We start from the raw sequence: 9,191 nt of genomic DNA on the forward strand, positions 1-9,191 counted from the left end.
TTTTCCATCTTAGCATACTCCTAGGCTTCCTCTGCAGAAACATTTATTTCCGTTCTGTTCTGCCTTTTCCTTCGAAGATTCACTTCCATTTTTGGTCAACTAAGGCTTGAACGGACCTACGTGGGTGTATTAGAACCCAGAGTCTCCTGTTTTTGTTTCTTCTAAAAGAACTAAAACACAAGAGCTATGCTTTCTGTTCTAGAATTTTTTTTTTTTTGCAAAAGGGAAACAGTAATGGTCTGTGGGTTTCCTCAGTGTCAGCATTGTGCAAATGTACCCTCTAGGACAATTACTACATCAGTAGCGGCTAACACTGTAGTGGAGCGTGCAAGCTCTGTACGGAGACACTTGGTAGCGGAAACTTTGAGAGTCACAGTTTTTGACAGATGGAAACGATACTCTTGAGTAACTCCTGTCCCTGCTTTGAAAGAAAAGGAACATTCTCTGAAGGGTTCTGGATCTGCTTGCTATAGAAGCAGAAAGATTTGGTTATCTGGTTTCATGTTCTGCGTGCCTGAGTGTTGGTAAGGTATACCACATGCATGCACAAGCCCTTGGAATTCAGAAGAGGCATCAGAGCCCGGGGAACTGGAGTAACAGTTGTTGTGAGTTGACAAGAGGGCACCAAGAACTGAAAGCCAGTCCATTGCAAGAGCAGTGAGTTCTCCTAGCTGCTGACCCATCGCCCACCCTTCTGAACCTGTGGGTCAAGACTCCTTCGGGAGTCGAATATAAGATATCGTGTACCTCAGATGTTTACATCACAATTCATAACAGTGGCAAAATTACAGTTACCAAGTAGCAGTGAAATACTTTTATGGTTGGGGGTCACCATGACGTGAGGAACTGTATTAAAGGGTTACAACATTAGGAAGGTCGAGAACCACTGCCCTAAAGGCCCAGTTCTGGTGAACTTCATCTTCCCCCAAGGGACATGTCTATTGGCAGGGCGTCAGAATACTGTACTTAACCACTGCTGTCACCTAAAATGACACTTAAATTCTGAGTTTCCATTTTTCCATTTAGCAGAGAAAACTCAGCAGAAGAATATTGTATAGGCACATTTCAAATGCCAAGGTGACGATCACTTATGTTAATTAAAATCATTTAAGTAATATTGTTAGGCCTTAACTAAATTTAATCTCTAATGTTATTCTCTCTTTTTCTTTATGTGCCATTTCTTTAGTGGGGTTTTGAATTAGGTTGGGAAATGTGGGACCGAGATTTGTGAAACACAGATAATCAATCATTACTAAGTCACTGGAAGAAACTAGTGTCTGAAACCCGGAGTCAAAGGTTGGCCAGGTTACTGTTTCTAAGGGATAATTTATTCATTGAAATGGGATACCCGAGATTCTCGGAATTTTTATTTATAAATATATATATAGTATATTTATTCATATTTATATAAATTTATATCTACATATTATACATGTACTATTTATAAATTATATAAATATGTACATATATATTAATATGTATACTAAGCACTACTCCACAGGCTTAGAGAAGCTAGTACTTTTTAAAGTCCAGACCACTGCACATACAGAGCTTGCCTGAGCTGAACAGGCAGGCAGATACATCTTTAAGTAGTCTGCAGGCCTGCACCTTTTAGAGTAGAGTATATTAAAACTAGCAAAGCCTGTGAGCGGTCTGCAGTCATTGCTACTTCATTTGTACTGGGAAGGGCATAAAGAAAGAAGTTGTTTTGAAGTAGAGAATTATAAAGTTACTTGTATGGAACTGCTCCTTTTTTCTCAAAATTTTTTTTCTGCTAATTTTCTTACAATAAAATTATTTTTCCAACTCTAGTAGATGTTTTCTGTTGGCCAGGAAATGCACTGTTGCCTCTTCCTGTGACCCTGACCTACCTGGAGTAAGACCTCCTGCCATTTAGAAAGGGAAGTTTGCATTATGTAATGTTTAAGCTTCTGCTTTGCTTTCTTTCTTGGACCAGCCACTATTCTTAGTGGGAAAAAACAAAACAAAACAAAACATAAGCTTTAACATTTGGCTTAAATATTAAATAAGATTTAAAAACATCCTTTGAATATAGCTCTGACTTTAATGGGTAAATTTTTACAGCCTCTTCTTACAGAGTATTAAATATTAAAACCTAAAGGAATCAATTTCTAGGTATATAAATCTTCATGGTATGCGGAAAACTGAGATTGTGTAAGCAGATAATGATCACTGTTGGTCATGTAGGCTGTTAGAGCCAACCATTCTGGTACAACCCCCACCTCCACACCAGTATTTCTAATTAAATAAGTGCTGGATATTATGGTTTGGCCATGGAATGTGGAACAAGCAACGCCAGTTAAATTTAATGAACTTATTGAAAAAATATCCACCCTGCACACTATTTCATACATTAACAGAATTACATTTTAGATTACTGGAACACCACACCAGTCCCATGCACAGTTATAATTCAGATTACCGAAAGTACAAACATCCTTCTTGTTATATAAAGGCTGCTTCCTCGTGCTGATGCAGAAGAGCATTTTAGCCTAAAAACACTTTCAACCCAGTTTATTCCCTGCAGCCACTGGTGTATAGTTCTTCACTTGCTGTAGAGACACTGAAGGTAGACAGTAGGCAATTAGGCAATCTCCACACGCTGCTGCCGCTGCTAAGAGCACCTTGATGTAGGGTGAAACTACCATCTGCAGTACCTTTCTCATCTCACCCCTCAAAAATTCTGCAGATGTGTGAGAATGGGGAAAAGGGTTGAGCCAAACATGAAGCAGGATTTCCTGCCGTTTGTGAAAAGTTCCTCAAATGTGTGATATTCCTCCTTTAAGACCCTTTAAGAACTTTAAGAGCCTCTGATTTTGATTGAGTAAAAATGTAACTGACCAAATTATATCGCCCTCTTATGTCCTCAGGATCTGAGTAGCCTTGTCATTCTACTTGTCTGTCAAATCTACCAACCTCTCCATCACTCACTTGTTTATTCACCTTATTGAATGCTTCCTGCTGTACTAAGACTTGTTAAATTGTCCTCTGTGCCCTCCCTTCCCACCAAGATTACTCTCCTGGGGCTGGAGAACTTAGTTCTCACCTTGAAACTACTATAACTCCAGCTCCAGGGGATATAAGACACATACACACACACACAAACACACACGGGCTCACACTAATATATCTTTTAAAAAATAGATTCTTCTCCTGCTACAGTATCACCTTCACAATTCCAAGTGCATTTAGTTCTCTCTACAACACACACTAGAAACAGACACAGGAGACAGAATAATCCAGTCACCAGCAGCAATGCACAGCTAGAAAATAGTCTACAAAAAGACATCCAACTTTAAAACACTACATGGAACGCTCTGCAAGGCAGATCTTAATGACGTGATTTCGCAGTGCCATTTACTAAGCAGAAACAGTTGCTACTGGCAGCACCCCTTGTCTCCCATGCAGCCCCATAAAACACTCCGCAGCAAATATAAGTACTCACTTCACCCATTAAGGTGACCAGTTTGTTGTGCGAACAGCCTTTATTTGTCCCTAATCTTAAACACTTAGAGTGCTTAGAGTGTGCCTCGGTGGTATAATGCCCTACTGGTAGGGAAAGGTCCCAGGGTCAGTCTGAGTTACTGCAGAACTATAAATACATAGATACATAGATAGATAGATACATAGATAGATAGATACATAGATACATAGATAGATACATAGATATTTTTTTTAAAAGCTCAGCTACACAGAGTGACTTTAATCAATTCCCACTTTGAAAGCCATCTTTCTCAAATCACTTCATATTGTTTAGTTATGCTTTGTAGGGGCGGGAGAGGACAGACTACATAATTTTAGTTAAAAGGTCTGCTTTCGTTGGCTAGTTTTTTGCTTTGGTCTGTGGAAAACTTAGAAATGTGTGATAGTTCTGAATCACTGCTAACAAATGCCTGGCTGCTGAGTCCAGCACTGTCAAGGGGTATAACAGCCTAGAAGACAGTGTGGAATATTCCTTGGTTTTCTAGTTATTTAGAAAATGTTTCGTCCCATATGCTAGATCAGTTTTTAACAGGTGAGCAGGATTGTAACTCATGACAACAAAATTCATTGCTTTGAGTGTAAGTAAGTGATTTTTAGTAAATTAACAAATTGTGCAAGCGTCATCAATACCTAATTTTAGATCATATCTGCTGCCTCAGAGAGAAACTTCCAACCTGCATGCAGCCTTTCTCCAGGCCTGCCTGTGGTCCCAGATAAATAGATTAATTAGTTCCTGTCTCTACTCTCATCAGCTAGGTTCAGAACTGAACTAACACTTTCACCTTAAGATGTATGCACCAGAAGGAAAAACATCTCATCTGTACCAAGCATTTTACCCCACGTTAATAATATAGGCAGATAAAATTGATTAAAATTGGCTTCTCAGTTATTTTTTTACACTAAAAATATTTCACAAGATATTAACAAAATAAACTGCCACCAAGATACTTTCTGAGCCTACTTCCATAATTAGAACTCTGTTCTGAAAAGATGTAGGGTCATGTGGCTGTCCCAAACTTATGATCTAAGCTAGAAGTGGTGGAACAGCCCTGTAATCCAGCATACAGAGGTCTAAGCCACTGGTTTAAGGCCGGCCTGGACTTTGCATGGAATTCCAGGCAAGCATGGTATATATGGAGAGAACCTGTTTCAAAACACACACACACACACACACACACACACACACACACACACACACACAGGAGATATAGTTAAGTAGGTAAATTGTAGTATATAAGTTGTCCCTCGTCTTGGAAGACCAAAAGGAGCTTTATAACAAATTGCCTATCATCTATATTCACCATATTAATTAAAGTCAGTATCATTAATAAATCATTGTGTTAAATTTATAATACTGGGGTATTACTCTATGTTAACAGGATTCAGTTGGACAGAAAATCTCCTGCCTTGCAGCTTTTCTTAAAGACCAGGACATCTCAACTTCATTTCCTTGTGAAACTCTTACCTCCTGAATTAGAAAGTGTGCTCACGGCTGCAATGATGCTTTGTGAGGGATGCCGCTTTTGTTTTGTTTTTCTAATGCTGGGGATTGATTTCAGGGCTGCCCACATACTGGGCAAGAGAGTTCTACCCTTCAGTTCTGTGCCAACCCCTCTAAGTTCATATTGATAGTTGCTACTTAAAGGGCTTTCCTATGTGTTTATGTCTCTTTCTTAAAAAACAAACAAAAAAAAAAAAAAACAAAAATAGAACCTGATAATTGTCTCTTGGACTTTGGATTGACTATATTGCTCACCTGTTAAAAAATGCCACATCCTGGAATCAGTAGCATGCCAGTGAAGACAGAAACCTCCTGAGGTCAGAGCCGTGATTTAAAAGTAAGATTTGCTGTTTCCTTTCTGACCTTGGGCAGCTCTCTCTCTCTCTCTCTCTCTCTCTCTCTCTCTCTCTCTCTCGTCTTAATTGAGCTGGCAATATTTCCTAGGGTTGTTAGGGGTGATTAAATCCAGTACCTGGCAAGCAAGTAACGTTTGCTTCAAACAATTGCCTCTTGTAGCTTTTTTACCCTACCTGCTTTAGTAATGGCTCTATGGTGAGGGATGGGGTTTTTTTTGTCAGGTTTGACAAAGCTTTGGGGTCTCCTAAAAACTCATTAGGTGTTTTCTTGTTTCAGTTCACTAAGACCTAATTGTTAAGCTGTAGTTTCTCCTGCATGGTGCAGCTCAACAAGCACATTTCTTGCTTGTAATTTCAGCATGTACAATTAGAATAATATTTCCCTTGATTGGAGTTTAGCATCTATCTTTAATAGATTAAATTCTTTTACACACTAAAGCTCACACATGAACTTAGATAAATTCGGTGATTTTGAAGCTGGATTTAAACAGTTAATATACCTTTATCGTCGTAAAGGAGTCACATGCATAGCAGGGCAGATTTGCAGGTCTAATAAACAGAGCCTTTCTCAGCCTTGGACTTTATGCCCCTCCAGAAATGTGTTTACCTAGCATCCCAGCAGCCCTGCAGAGGGAGGCTCTCAGGAGGGAGTGGCCTTCGCATGAAGCCTTGACTCTGCATCACATGATTCCCTTTCTTGTGTTGTTTACTCTAACCTCTGCTAGGGTTTGTCCAGAGTGAATTTCCACTTAGCTGTCTGCTCTATTACTTTAGCAGCTACCTGACCTGTCTCTTTTGTAGCCTTACGGTTATTAAACACATCTGATATCTCTAAGTGCCTGCTATCAGAAAGGTTTCTAAGGGGGGCCTGGGAATGGAGAGGCAGATGGTTCAGCCCTTAAGAACGCTTGCCTCTCTTGCGGGCAACAGAGATTGAGCCTCTTAGGACTGCTTGTTAACTTCAGCCGCAGGGTATCTGATGCCCTCTTCTGGCCTCTGCAGGCACCTACACCCATGAGGCATGCATGTTAATCAAAGAAAAAAAAATTTTTTTTTTTTTATGGTTTGGATTTGGGAACTTTTAAATTTTGGAATGTTATCATATACATGATGATTTTTCTCAGAAGTAGAATCCCAGCCTAGCTCAAAATTTCTGTATCCTTCATATGAAGGTACATAAATGTGCCTAGTATACACAACTGAGGTAATTTCATACAGTCTTTTAATAATTTTATACATGAAATTTATGTACCCTTCATATGAAGGTACATTATGTGCCTAGTATACACAACTGAAGATAATTTCATACAGTCTTTTAATAATTTTATACATGAACCAAATTGTGTGCATTGAACCACGAGAGTTATGAAATCATGACTGTTCACTTGTCTTGGTGTGCTGGATAGCTTTTATGTCACCTTGACACAAGCTAAAGTCATCTGAGAAAAGGGACTTTTGATAAAATGACCCCATAATATTGGGCTGCAGGCAAGCCTGTAGGGCATTTTCTGGTGGTCCTGGGTTCTATAGGAAAGCAGGCTGAGCAAGCCACGAAGAGCAAGCCAGTAAGCAGCACTCCTCCATGGCCTCTGCATCAGCTCCTGCTTCCAGGTTCCAGCCCTGCTTGAGATCCCGTCCTGACCTCTTTCAGTGATGGACTATGTTGTGGAAACCAAATGAACCCTTTCCTCTCCAAGTTGCTTCTGGTCATGCGGTGTCTTAGAAACCCTAACCAAGACACTTGGCTATTTGAGTAGGAGACTATTCAGGAGTAAAGATGACAGACATAAAATGTAGGGGCACCACGGTATGTGATCTCCTGTAATTTAACAAAGGATTCTAAACTTGAGAGTGCAGAGGGAAGCCACAGTGGGAATGTTTCCCACAGGATATCAGCTTACACAAAAACAACTAAACGCAATATTGATACAGAGGGAGCATAGCAATGCCACTCCCATTCCTTGCTCTGGGCACATTTATCTGCAAAATAGATACTGAAATTTATGAAATGCCACTCTTATGTCACTCAGTTGCTTCAAAAAAAAGATGGGTGTTTTTTATTTGTGTGTAGATGTGAGGGAATGTGTGTATGTATGTGTGTCATATGCGTGCAGTTGTCCACAGAGGCCAGGCAACGGTGTTGGATCTTCTGGAACTAGAGTTACAGGCGGTTGTGAGCCACCCAGTATGGGTGTTGGGAAACAATGCCAGGTCCTCTGCAAGAGTAGCAGGTGCCCTTAACTGCAGAGCACTATCTCCAGCCTGATGATCATTTTTCAAATGTGCTTCTGGGATATTTTACTATAACCACTTCCTAATTTTAAACAGTACTTAAAAGTTCTGTAATATGTCCCACTTGGTAGTTAAAAAAAAAAAAAACAAAAAAACAATAGAGCCATACCAAAGTACCAAAACCAAAGTCAGCATTTTGCATTTGCTATCACAAGGGAGAGGGAGGGGTTTGTGAAGATCTTAAGCTGTCTCAGTTAACTAGGTTAACTCACAGTGCTTGGAGAGCCTGGTGCCTGTTCATGCCCTGGCATGATAACCCAAACAGGGAAACTAAATCAGATGGCCAACCAAAGAGGAACCACAGTGGCTTTTGTCAAATCCTCAGGCTGTGATAGGAAGGGGTAATTAGAACAATGCATTTGGCAAATATGGCGTAGGCATTGTCTTCACAGTGCACATTGAGTCTGGTGGTTGGATGATGCGGACCAATATGCTGTGTAAAAATTCAACCTTAATGAAATCCCAAGGAAAATATCAGTTCTACCACTAATGACAATCAGTGGGTACTGTGCTCACGGACTGGTTCCTCTAGTTCCTCCCAGGGGCCCACACACTCTGCACGATCATTATTTCAGTCAAGTTGATAGCAGTCTCCTGAGGAAGGTGTCAGGAGTTCTTCCTCTTGGGGCAAAAGAGTGACCGGATTTTCTCCTCCACATTCCATGTTCTAGAACTAGGTGACCACCTTAGGCCACCTGGGTGTGTGTGTGTGTGTGTGTGTGTGTGTGTGTGTGTGTGTGTGTGCTGCTGAAGCTTCCTGCATGCATGAACACCAGACTAGGAGCACTTGTGGAAGGTTGGATATGCTCAGCCAACGAGGCTGGGTGAGCATGCAGCCATCACTGCTCGAGGGCCTGGTGTCTTCCTCAGGAGGAGGAGTCCACGGTGTTGGAGTGACCTCGCCCAGGCTCCTCCTCACTACACTTACTCTTCCCACGGCACTTTCTAAAGCACTGCAAGACAACATTGCTCAGGCTAGAGAACACTGACTTCCTCACCCTCTCTGGTGTCTCAGTACTTGGGAGACTTTCAGAGGGACCAGAGGAAGGTGAGATGGAGGAAGGGAGTGACCCTTCACGGCTACTCATCCTCTGCTGATCTTTCCCCAGTGTTTTTTCTTCCTCAAGACTGGGCTGTCTTTGCAAGTGCACGCCTCTCGTCAGAGGAGAGGGATATGTAACCAATAAAACCTAACTTTTTAATTTATCGGGTCTTTCTTTCACAGTGTGAATATTGCCTTGTGGGCTCTGTCTCTTCAACTAGGTGCTTTCGGCTGTGTGGGTGTGTGCGCACACACACAGCACAAGACTGCATTCTCGCTCACACTCATGCTTGAGTACAGGTCAGGGGTCACCATCAGATGTCTTTTTGGACACTCTGTGCCTGAGTTTTTGAGTCAGGCCTGTCAATCTGCATCTCACTAAGTCAGCTAGAATGGCTGCTCAGTAGCCCAGGGACTCCACCTGTCTCCAGCTGCCGCCCCCGCTCCCACCATGCACTGGAGTTCTTGCATGCTCTACCTTGCCTGGTTTTTTTTG

This window comes from Psammomys obesus, unplaced genomic scaffold (genome assembly GCF_907164565.1).
Source record: "Psammomys obesus unplaced genomic scaffold, mPsaObe1.curated_primary_1811, whole genome shotgun sequence".
In the NCBI taxonomy this organism is placed as follows: Eukaryota; Metazoa; Chordata; class Mammalia; order Rodentia; family Muridae; genus Psammomys; species Psammomys obesus.